Source organism: Thalassophryne amazonica, chromosome 13, assembly GCF_902500255.1.
Source record: "Thalassophryne amazonica chromosome 13, fThaAma1.1, whole genome shotgun sequence".
NCBI classification, from domain to species: domain Eukaryota; kingdom Metazoa; phylum Chordata; class Actinopteri; order Batrachoidiformes; family Batrachoididae; genus Thalassophryne; species Thalassophryne amazonica.
The window spans coordinates 81,647,298-81,659,931 of NC_047115.1; the positions used below are offsets into that span (position 1 = coordinate 81,647,298).

Consider the following 12,634-nt stretch of genomic DNA (forward strand, 5'->3'; position numbering starts at 1 on the left):
TTTGTACGTCCCAAGGTCATCAGCCTTGGCGTCACGATAGACAGCGATTTTAAATTTGATAAACAAATCAATGGTGTTTTGAAATCATGCTTTTATCATCTTCATCTTTTATCAAAGGTAAAACCGTTTTTATCTTTCAACCTTTTTGAACAAGTTGTGCACTCTTTTATTTCAAGTCGTCTGGACTACTGTAATGCACTTTATTTTGGCATTAGCCAACGGACTCTTTCCCGTTTGCAGTTAGTCCAGAACGCTGCAGCGCGACTTTTAAAAGGAGCCTGGAAGAGTGATCACATAACCCCAGTTCTTGCATCTTTGCACTGGCTTCCTATTAATTTTAGAATCGATTTTAAAATTTTATTGTTTGTTTTTAAAGCTTTGAATGGAATGGCCCCTCAATACATCACTGACCTCCTACAAATTTACTCTCCGGCGCCTACTCTGAGGTCTGAGGGCCATTTCCAGCTTGTGGTACCCAAGACGAGACTTAAAACCAGGGGGGACAGGGCTTTCTCTTTGGCTGGCCCCAGACTTTGGAACGCTCTGCCCCTCCATGTCCGAACAGCCCCCACAGTGGAGTGTTTTAAGTCTCGTCTGAAGACCCACTTTTATTCTCTGGTTTTTAACACTAAGTGAGTTGTGTGGTCCTCTGTTTTATGTTGGGAAAGTGTAGGAACACGGACCCACAACAGGGGGCGCAAATGAACGGACAATGGAGTAAGTCAAAATAACAACGCTTTACTGTTCTGAATGTGCACAACGAATACAACCAATTACAGAAATGGACAAAAGTCAATACACAAAGGTGTCGTGTGGGCAGGCTCGAAGATAGGAGACGCCTCTCCAAGGTAAGACCGGAACCACACGGCTTCCTCCGCCACAGGACCCCGGGAATACTGGAGCCGCCAAGTCCCGAACTCCCAGGTGGCCACTGCCTCCGCGTGTCGGACCTGGTACTGCTGGCGAGGGAAAAAGAACAGTTAGATGGGGGCGCGTTTGCACCCAGAACTCCGAACGGCAGGAAAGGTACCTCCACCTCTCATTGGAACAGTAAACCAATAACTAGCTCAGTCAAAACTGTGTACTCAGTAGGCTTTGATATGTTACCTCTCTGGTAGAAACGATATCTCGGCAATGAGGTGGAGATGCCGTCCTGCTGATATACCCCACTGATGATTGCCGTCAGCTGTCTCAGGTGATGGGTGACAGCTGTCACCGAGGCTGCTCCCGTGAGGCGGCGGCGCCCTCTGGTGCCTGGAGCCCGCACTCCAGGCAGGGCGCCCTCTGGTGATGGTGGGCCAGCAGTACCTCCTCTTCAGCGGCCCACACAACATTTTATTGGTTTTGTTTTTATTTTGGTAGATTTTATTGGTTTTGTCTTTTGTATGCTGTATGTATTTATTTATTTTTCTTGCACATTTTAGTTAATTTTATTGTTAATTTTCTTATTTTTAAATTTTGACTATTGGAGTTTTATCTATCGTGATTCTATTGTATGTGCAGCACTTTGGAACATTTTTGTTGTTAAATCAATCAATCAATTTTTTTTATATAGCACCAAATCACAACAAACAGTTGCCCCAAGGCGCTTTATATTGTAAGGCAAGGCCATACAATAATTATGTAAAACCCCAACGGTCAAAACGACCCCCTGTGAGCAAGCACTTGGCTACAGTGGGAAGGAAAAACTCCCTTTTAACAGGAAGAAACCTCCAGCAGAACCAGGCTCAGGGAGGGGCAGTCTTCTGCTGGGAGTGGTTGGGGCTGAGGGAGAGAACCAGGAAAAAGACATGCTGTGGAGGGGAGCAGAGATCGATCACTAATGATTAAATGCAGAGTGGTGCATACAGAGCAAAAAGAGAAAGAAACAGTGCATCATGGGAACCCCCCAGCAGTCTACGTCTATAGCAGCATAACTAAGGGATGGTTCAGGGTCACCTGATCCAGCCCTAACTATAAGCTTTAGCAAAAAGGAAAGTTTTAAGCCTAATCTTAAAAGTAGAGAGGGTGTCTGTCTCCCTGATCTGAATTGGGAGCTGGTTCCACAGGAGAGGAGCCTGAAAGCTGAAGGCTCTGCCTCCCATTCTACTCTTACAAACCCTAGGAACTACAAGTAAGCCTGCAGTCTGAGAGCGAAGCGCTCTATTGGGGTGATATGGTACTACGAGGTCCCTAAGATAAGATGGGACCTGATTATTCAAAACCTTATAAGTAAGAAGAAGAATTTTAAATTCTATTCTAGAATGAACAGGAAGCCAATGAAGAGAGGCCAATATGGGTGAGATATGCTCTCTCCTTCTAGTCCCCGTCAGTAATCTAGCTGCAGCATTTTGAATTAACTGAAGGCTTTTTAGGGAACTTTTAGGACAACCTGATAATAATGAATTACAATAGTCCAGCCTAGAGGAAATAAATGCATGAATTAGTTTTTCAGCATCACTCTGAGACAAGACCTTTCTGATTTTAGAGATATTGCGTAAATGCAAAAAAGCAGTCCTACATATTTGTTTAATATGCGCTTTGAATGACATATCCTGATCAAAAATGACTCCAAGATTTCTCACAGTATTACTAGCGGTCAGGGTAATGCCATCCACAGTAAGGATCTGGTTAGACACCATGTTTCTAAGATTTGTGGGGCCAAGTACAATAACTTCAGTTTTATCTGAGTTTAAAAGCAGGAAATTAGAGGTCATCCATGTCTTTATGTCTGTAAGACAATCCTGCAGTTTAGCTAATTGGTCTGTGTCCTCTGGCTTCATGGATAGATAAAGCTGGGTATCATCTGCGTAACAATGAAAATTTAAGCAATACCGTCTAATAATACTGCCTAAGGGAAGCATGTATAAAGTGAATAAAATTGGTCCTAGCACAGAACCTTGTGGAACTCCATAATTAACTTTAGTCTGTGAAGAAGATTCCCCATTTACATGAACAAATTGTAATCTATTAGACAAATATGATTCAAACCACCGCAGCGCAGTGCCTTTAATACCTATGGCATGCTCTAATCTCTGTAATAAAATTTTATGGTCAACAGTATCAAAAGCAGCACTGAGGTCTAACAGAACAAGCACAGAGATGAGTCCACTGTCCGAGGCCATAAGAAGATCATTTGTAACCTTCACTAATGCTGTTTCTGTACTATGATGAATTCTAAAACCTGACTGAAACTCTTCAAATAGACCATTCCTCTGCAGATGATCAGTTAGCTGTTTTACAACTACCCTTTCAAGAATTTTTGAGAGAAAAGGAAGGTTGGAGATTGGCCTATAATTAGCTAAGATAGCTGGGTCAACTGATGGCTTTTTAAGTAATGGTTTAATTACTGCCACCTTAAAAGCCTGTGGTACATAGCCAACTAACAAAGATAGATTGATCATATTTAAGATCGAAGCATTAAATAATGGTAGGGCTTCCTTGAGCAGCCTGGTAGGAATGGGGTCTAATAAACATGTTGATGGTTTGGATGAAGTAACTAATGAAAATAACTCAGACAGAACAATCGGAGAGAAAGAGTCTAACCAAATACCGGCATCACTGAAAGCAGCCAAAGATAACGATACGTCTTTGGGATGGTTATGAGTAATTTTTTCTCTAATAGTTAAAATTTTGTTAGCAAAGAAAGTCATGAAGTCATTACTAGTTAAAGTTAATGGAATACTCAGCTCAATAGAGCTCTGACTCTTTGTCAGCCTGGCTACAGTGCTGAAAAGAAACCTGGGGTTGTTCTTATTTTCTTCAATTAGTGATGAGTAGAAAGATGTCCTAGCTTTACGGAGGGCTTTTTTATAGAGCAACAGACTCTTTTTCCAGGCTAAGTGAAGATCTTCTAAGTTAGTGAGACGCCATTTCCTCTCCAACTTACGGGTTATCTGCTTTAAGCTACGAGTTTGTGAGTTATACCACGGAGTCAGGCACTTCTGATTTAAAGCTCTCTTTTTTAGAGGAGCTACAGCATCCAGAGTTGTCTTGAATGAGGATGTAAAACTATTGACGAGATACTCTATCTCACTTACAGAGTTTAGGTAGCTACTCTGCACTGTGTTGGTATATGGCATTAGAGAACATAAAGAAGGAGTCATATCCTTAAACCTAGTTACAGCGCTTTCTGAAAGACTTCTAGTGTAATGAAACTTATTCCCCACTGCTGGGTAGTCCATCAGAGTAAATGTAAATGTTATTAAGAAATGATCAGACAGAAGGGAGTTTTCAGGGAATACTGTTAAGTCTTCTATTTCCATACCATAAGTCAGAACAAGATCTAAGATATGATTAAAGTGGTGGGTGGACTCATTTACTTTTTGAGCAAAGCCAATAGAGTCTAATAATAGATTAAATGCAGTGTTGAGGCTGTCATTCTCAGCATCTGTGTGGATGTTAAAATCGCCCACTATAATTATCTTATCTGAGCTAAGCACTAAGTCAGACAAAAGGTCTGAAAATTCACAGAGAAACTCACAGTAACGACCAGGTGGATGATAGATAATAACAAATAAAACTGGTTTTTTGGACTTCCAATTTGGATGGACAAGACTAAGAGTCAAGCTTTCAAACGAATTAAAGCTCTGTCTGGGTTTTTGATTAATTAATAAGCTGGAATGGAAGATTGCTGCTAATCCTCCGCCCCGGCCCGTGCTACGAGCATTCTGACAGTTAGTGTGACTCGGGGGTGTTGACTCATTTAAACTAACATATTCATCCTGCTGTAACCAGGTTTCTGTAAGGCAGAATAAATCAATATGTTGATCAATTATTATATCATTTACCAACAGGGACTTAGAAGAGAGAGACCTAATGTTTAATAGACCACATTTAACTGTTTTAGTCTGTGGTGCAGTTGAAGGTGCTATATTATTTTTTCTTTTTGAATTTTTATGCTTAAATAGATTTTTGCTGGTTATTGGTAGTCTGGGAGCAGGCACCGTCTCTACGGGGATGAGGTAATGAGGGGATGGCAGGGGGAGAGAAGCTGCAGAGAGGTGTGTAAGACTACAACTCTGCTTCCTGGTCCCAACCCTGGATAGTCACGGTTTGGAGGATTTAAGAAAATTGGCCAGATTTCTAGAAATGAGAGCTGCTCCATCCAAAGTGGGATGGATGCCGTCTCTCCTAACAAGACCAGGTTTTCCCCAGAAGCTTTGCCAATTATCTATGAAGCCCACCTCATTTTTTGGACACCACTCAGACAGCCAGCAATTCAAGGAGAACATGCGGCTAAACATGTCACTCCCGGTCTGATTGGGGAGGGGCCCAGAGAAAACTACAGAGTCCGACATTTAAATGTGCTATATAAATAAAGTGGATTGGATTGGTGGTCATATATGTATGCATATATATTTACACCCCTTCACAACGGCCCCAGGTTGGACCAGCCCACCGGGAAAACTCCCGACTCTCCCGATTACCCAGCACACGGTAGACTCCAAACCAGAAAATGTTGGGATGATATGGAAAATCCATTTAAAAAATGCATTGATTCTTACATTTACTTTGAGTTTTAGTTCATTGCAGACAACATGAACCCAAGATATTTCATGGAATCAGCTTCATTTAATTTGTTATTATACACCCATTCCTGCTTTTAATGCCCACAATAAAAAATGTTGGGACACAAAACCATTTACCACTTTGTTGCCGTTCCTTCTCACAACACTTGAAAGACATTTTGCTATTGAGGATACAAAGCAATGAGATGTTTCCAGCACTGTATTACCCAATTCTTCCTGCACACATCTTAAAGTATGCATCAGTACAGGGTCATCATTTATGCATTTTTCCTTTCAAAATTCTCCACACATTCTCCAATGGGGACAAGTCAACATTCCACAGCCATGACTTTGTAATGTGTACACAGTGTGGCTTTGCATTGTTTTGTTGAAATATGCATGGGCGTCCCTAGAATTGATCATGTCTTGAAGACAACATATTTTGCTTTAAAATGTCAGTGTACTTTTATGCATTAATGCTGCAATCACAGATGTGTAAATTACCATTACCAAAGACACTGACACAACTATATACTGTGAGAGATCCTGGCTTTGGACTTGTAGCTGATAACATTCTTGCTAGTCCTTTTAGTCTTTGGTCCAGAACTCACATTGTCTATTTCTTCCAAAAAAGATCTAGAATACTGATTTGTATGACCAAAATACACATTTTCACTGTGTGATGGTTCAGCCCAGATGAATTCCATGACAAGGTTGATGCTGCTTCTGGACAAGGTCAACATAAGGCTTCATTTTTGCACAGTAAACTGCTAGGTACCATTTGTGACTCTGTAACTCTGTACTGTCATGTATACCAAAGGTAATGTAATTCATTATCCATGTTGTTATATCAGCTATTGATGGATGAACTCTTGATGCAGTATAATCTGAGAGATCAGAGGTCACACACTTAAAATATGCACTCAGATTACACAGTCAAATTCCTTCAGTACCAACTAACCCACACATTTTCATCTCTCCCAGCTCCGTTACTACTTGAGAACCACTGGTTTAATGATGCACTGTAGAGGTTGATACAAATCCCTTTCAATCATTCTTTGAGGAACATTTCAATCTCCAATGCAATGTTTTTGGAATGCATTGCAGGCCTTAAATCCAGGAGTAGATATATTAACAAATGAAATGAAACTGACCACACAAAACATGAAATACGAGGTCTATTAGAAAAGTATCCGACCTTATTATTTTTTTCAAAAACCATATTGATTTGAATCACATGTGATTGCGTCAGACAAGCTTGAACCCTCATGCGCATGCGTGAGTTTTTCCACGCCTATCGGTTGCGTCATTTGCCTGTGAGCAGGCTTTGAGTGAGGAGTGGTCCAGCCCCCTCGTCGTTGTTTCATTGCCAGGAAATGGCGGAATGATTTGGGCTTTTTTTCCATCAGAATTTTTATAGAAACTGTTAGAGACTGGCAGCTGGAAACCATTCGAAAAATTTATCTGGCTTTCAGTGAAAATGTTACGGGCTTGGTAGAGAATAAGGAGTGTTACTGTCGCTTTAAGGACGGCCCCCAGCGGCTGTGGGGCGCGCCATGCTCTGAAGCCGCCTTCGACAGGCTGAACGACCATTTCATTTCTAAACGGATGGCTGTCTGGATCCGTGACCATTGTATGCCATTTCTCTGGTTATCACAAGAGCTGGACATCAACCATTTTCTGGCAGATTTCACTTTTAACAAGAGATTTTGTCATAGAAAGCCAAGCGGAGGCTTCGCGCGTCACGATGGATTCGCTACTGGAGCGAGACAAAACCACCTCAGTTTTGGTCTCACAGGACGGCTTTGAGATGGCGTTCAGACAGTTGTTGGTGGTTTTTCCATCGAGTGATTATCCGAGAAATTGTGGCTGTGCCTGGACATGCCAGAACATGTCCTGTGAAGCTTCATCACGGCGTTGCTGTGCGCCATGCGGCACCGCCGTGACACGCAAAGCCTCCGCTCCTCTTTCCATGACAAAAACTCCTGTAACAGTGGAATGTGCCATTCATTTCCAAACTGGACGCTGTGTTTTATCCGGGACGTTGTCTGAGTAGCACAGGAATTGTGAAAAGACGTGGACATCAGCACTTTTTCGGCACATTGAGACAGACGTGCGGAGGAATTCCGCGCGTCGCGGCGGTGCCGCATGGCGCAAAGCAACGCTGTGATGAAGCCTCATGGGACATGTTCTGGCATGTCCAGGCACATCCACAATTTCTCGGATACTTTTCTAATAGACCTTGTACACTGATATGCAACAAGTATATCTTTGTTTTTCTCAAAATGTCCATATAAATGCTTCAGGAAGTGCAAACACTGCTGTGGCAACTGTAGTGCTATGACATATTTGACACAGTGTACAGAATACTGGAGCCGCCAAGTCCCGAACTCCCAGGTGGCCACTGCCTTCGAGTGTCGGACCTGGTACTGCTGGCGAGGAACAAAAGAACAATTAAATGTGGGTGCGTCTGCACCCAGGAATCCGCACGGCAGGAAAACTACCTCCACCACTCGTTGGAAAAGGAGTCAGCTAAACAACTCACAAAAGTCACAAAAGATCACTGTTAACCAGTCAGCTGAGCACGTTACCTTCCAGGTAGAACGATATCTCGGCAAAGAGGTGGAGGCGTCATCCTGCTGATATTCCCCTGCTGATCAGATGATGGGTAACAGCTGTTGCAGGTGATGCGTGACAGCTGTCACCCTGGCTGCTCCTGTGAGGCGACTGCGCCCTCTCGTGCCTGAAGCCCGCACTTCAGGCAGGGCGCCCTCTGGTGGTGGGCCAGCAGTACCTCCTCTTCTGGCGGCCCACACAACAGGACCCCCCCCTCAACGGGCGCCTCCTGGCGCCCGACCAGGCTTGTCCGGGTGGCGGCGGTAGAAATCGGCCAGGAGGGCCGGGTCCAGGATGAAGCTCCTCTTCACCCAGGAGCGTTCTTCGGGGCCGTACCCCTCCCAGTCCACCAAATACTGGAAACCTCGGCCCATCCTACGGACATCCAAAAGCCGGCGTACAGTCCAAGCCGGCTCGCCATCGATGATCCGGGCAGGAGGCGGTGCCGGACCCGGAGTACAGAGGGGTGAGGTGTGATGTGGTTTTATCCGGGACACGTGAAACACAGGATGGATCCGCAGTGAGGCCGGAAGCTGAAGCCTCACCGCGGCTGGACTGATGACCTTAAGGATCTTAAATGGGCCGATGTAACGGTCCTGTAGCTTGGGGGAGTCCACCTTGAGGGGAATGTCCTTTGTGGATAACCACACCTCCTGCCCTGGCCGATACGCAGGGGCCGGGGCCCGCCGATGGTCTGCATGGGCTTTTGCCCTCGTCCGGGCCTTTAGGAAAGCAGAACGGGCGGCACGCCACACCCGACGGCACTTCCGTAGGTGGGCCTGGACCGAGGGCACACCGACCTCTCCCTCAACCACCGGAAACAACGGGTGCTGATACCCCAGACATACCTCAAAAGGGGAGAGGCCGGTGGCTGAAGACACGTGGCTGTTATGAGCATACTCGATCCAGGCCAAATGGGTACTCCAGGCCGCCGGGTGCGCGGCAGTCACGCAGCGCAAAGCCTATTCCACCTCCTGGTTTACCCGTTCTGCTTGCCCGTTGGTCTGAGGGTGGTACCCGGACGAGAGACTCACCGTGGCCCCCAGTTCCCGGCAGAAGCTCCTCCAGACTTGCGAGGAGAACTGGGGACCGCGATCGGAGACGATGTCTGTTGGAATCCCATGCAGCCAGACGACGTGGTGGACCAGGAGGTCCGCTGTCTCCTGGGCTGTTGGGAGCTTCGGGAGGGCCACGAAGTGGGCCGCCTTGGAGAACCGGTCCACTATCGTGAGGATGGTGGTGTTGCCCTGGGACGGCGGGAGGCCCGTGACAAAATCCAGGCCGATGTGGGACCAGGGGCGATGAGGCACAGGCAGCGGCTGGAGTAGGCCTGGTGCCCTGCGATGGTCAGCCTTGCCCCTGGCGCAGGTGGTGCAGGCCTGGATATAATCCCGGACGTCGGCCTCTAGGGACGCCCACCAGAAGCGCTGCCGGACAACTGCCACGGTTCTTCGCACCCCTGGATGACAGGAGAGCTTGGAGCCGTGACAGAAGTCCAGGACTGCAGCCCTAGCTTCTGGTGGGACGTATAGTTTGTTCTTCGGCCCAGTTCCGGGGTCCGGGCTTCGTGCCAGGGCCTCCCGGACGGTTCTCTCTACGTCCCAGGTGAGGGTGGCCACGATAGTGGACTCCGGGATGATGGGTTCCGGTGGATCCGACAACTCCGCTTTGACTTCATCTTCATGTACCCGGGACAAGGCATCCGATCTCTGGTTCTTGGTCCCGGGACGGTAGGTGATCCGGAAGTCAAAACGGCCGAAGAACAGTGACCAGCGGGCTTGCCTGGGGTTCAGCTGCTTGGCGGTCCTGATATACTCCAGGTTCCGGTGGTCAGTGAAAACCGTGAATGGCACGGACGTTCCCTCCAACAGATGTCTCCACTCTTCAAGAGCCTCTTTCACCGCAAGGAGTTCTCGATTGCCGACGTCATAGTTCCGTTCGGCCGGGGTCAACCTGCGGGAAAAATAGGCACACGGGTGAAGGACCTTATCGGTCTTCCCGCTCTGGGAAAGCACAGCTCCTATCCCTGAGTCCGAGGCGTCCACTTCAACCACTAACTGGCGACTAGGATCGGGCTGCACCAGAACGGGTGCAGACGAGAAGCGCCGTTTCAACTCCTTGAACACGGCATCGCAACGATCCGACCAGGTGAAGGGGGCTTTTGGTGAGGTCAGGGCTGTCAGGGGGCTAACTACCTGACTGTAGCCCTTAATGAACCTCCTGTAGAAATTTGCAAAGCCGAGGAACTGTTGCAGCTTCCTATGGCTAGTGGGTTGGGGCCAGTCTCTCACCGCCGCAACCTTGGCCGGATCAGGAGCGACGGAGTTGGAGGAGATGATAAACCCCAGGAAGGACAAAGATGTGCGGTGAAACTCACACTTCTCGCTCTTCACAAACAGCCGGTTCTCCAACAACCGCTGCAGGACCTGACGTACATGCCGGACATGAGTCTCAGGATCCGGAGAAAAGATGAGTATATCGTCTAGATATACGAAGACGAATCAGTGCAGGAAATCCTGCAAGACATCATTAACTAATGCTTGGAATGTCGCGGGGGCGTTTGTGAGGCCGAACGGCATGACCAGGTACTCAAAGTGACCTAAGGGGGTGTTAAATGCCGTCTTCCACTCGTCTCCCTTCCGGATCCGAACCAGGTGATACGCATTTCTAAGATCTAGCTTAGTGAATATTTGGGCTCCATGCAGGGGCGTGAACACTGAATCCAACAGGGGCAACGGGTATCGATTACGAACCGTGATTTCGTTCAGTCCCCTATAATCAATGCATGGACGAAGTCCGCCGTCTTTTTTACCCACAAAAAAGAAACCTGCACCCATCGGGGAGGTGGAATTCCGGATCAACCCGGCGGCTAAAGAGTCCCGGATGTAGGTCTCCATTGATTCGCGCTCAGGTCGTGAGAGGTTGTACAGCCTGCTGGACGGGAACTCAACGCCTGGAACCAAATCAATGGCACAATCGTACGGACGGTGGGGGGGGAAGGGTGAGCGCCAGATCCTTACTGAACACATCTACAAGGTCGTGGTACTCAACCGGCACCGTCCCTAGATTGGGCGGGACTCTGACCTCCTCCTTAGCCTGGGAACCGGGAGGAACCGAGGAACCTAAACATACCCGATGGCAGGTCTCGCTCCACTGAACCACTACCCCGGACGGCCAATCGATCCGGGGATTGTGTTTTAACATCCAGGGGAACCCTAGAATCACGCGGGAGTAGCAGGAGCCACAAAAAACTCGATCTCCTCCCGGTGATTTCCTGACACCACCAGAGTTACTGGTGGTGTCTTATGTGTGATTAGAGGGAGTAGGGAGCCATCTAGTGCCCGCACCTGCACAGGCGAGGTAAGCGCCACTAGAGGGAGCCCTACCTCCCTGGCCCATCTGCTGTCTAACAGATTCCCTTCAGAGCCCGTGTCCACCAGTGCTGGGGCCTTCAGGGTTAAATCCTCATAAAGGATTGTCAGTGGGAGTCGTGTGGCAATATGGGTATGTCCCACGTGAATGTTTTGGCCCACCCCTAACCCAGTGTCTAGGGGCGGGCGTTGGTGTTTTAACCACTCGGGGCAGTCCCTCACTTGATGCTCTATTGAGCCACAAACAAAGCACGCTCCGCGGACCAGCCTCCTCTGTCTATCTGGTGCCCTAAATGTGGCCCTGCTCGTGTCCATAGCTTCGTCAGCAGGGGGAGCTGTCACCACACGGAGCGTAGAGGCCGTGGAGCGTGGGGAGGGCGGAACTCGGTCGGAACCGGAAGGGAGAGGGACGGCGCGTGCCCGGCCACGCCCTTCGTCTCGTTCCCGACGGCGTTCTTCTAACTTATTGTCTAATCATATAACGAGATCAATAAGCCCGTCTAAATCCCGCGGTTCGTCCTTGGCCACCAGGTGCTCCTTCAGAACTAACGACAGTCCGTTTACGAAGGCGGCGCGGAGGGCAGTGCTATTCCAGCCGGACCTCGCAGCCGCGATGCGGAAGTCGACTGCATAAGCAGCTGCCAGATGGCCTTCAGTTCAAACCCCCTCAGGCTGGAAAATTACTAATGGCCCTTGGGCAAGGCCCTTAATCCTCAAGTTGCTCCCGGTGTATAGTGAACGCCTTGCATGGCAGCACCCTGTCATAGGTGTGTGTGTGTGCAAAGACATCGATGTAAAGTGCTTTGAGCTTCTGATTCAGATGGAAAAGCACTATAAAAATTCGGTCCATTTACACATTTTTCTAGCGAACTAAGCAACGTAGCCTTAGCTAGTTAATGCTGTTTTAACCACACTTTTCTGTTGAGATGCTTCAGCATGACTGCGTTTTTAATTTGTCACCTTGTAAATTGTCCCTGCCTACATTTTTGTACATTAAGTGTGTGTGTACTCTCTGGCAAGCTCTTTGGATACAGCACTCCTCTGACCCAAACACAACATTGTCTGACTAGGTTCAAAAGATTATTGGACTATTAATGCATTTGTTGGCTTAATATTATATTTTAATTCGCTACTTTGGCTAATTATTTTTACTCTATT

General features: G+C 47.4%; 1 protein-coding gene across 1 annotated transcript in view; it reads left to right on the forward strand.

The window, feature by feature from the left end:
* The window catches only part of LOC117522987 (cilia- and flagella-associated protein 46), a 316,276-nt gene that overhangs the window by 89,133 nt on the left and 214,509 nt on the right, over positions 1-12,634 (forward strand). The gene's annotated exons all lie outside the window — the stretch shown is intronic.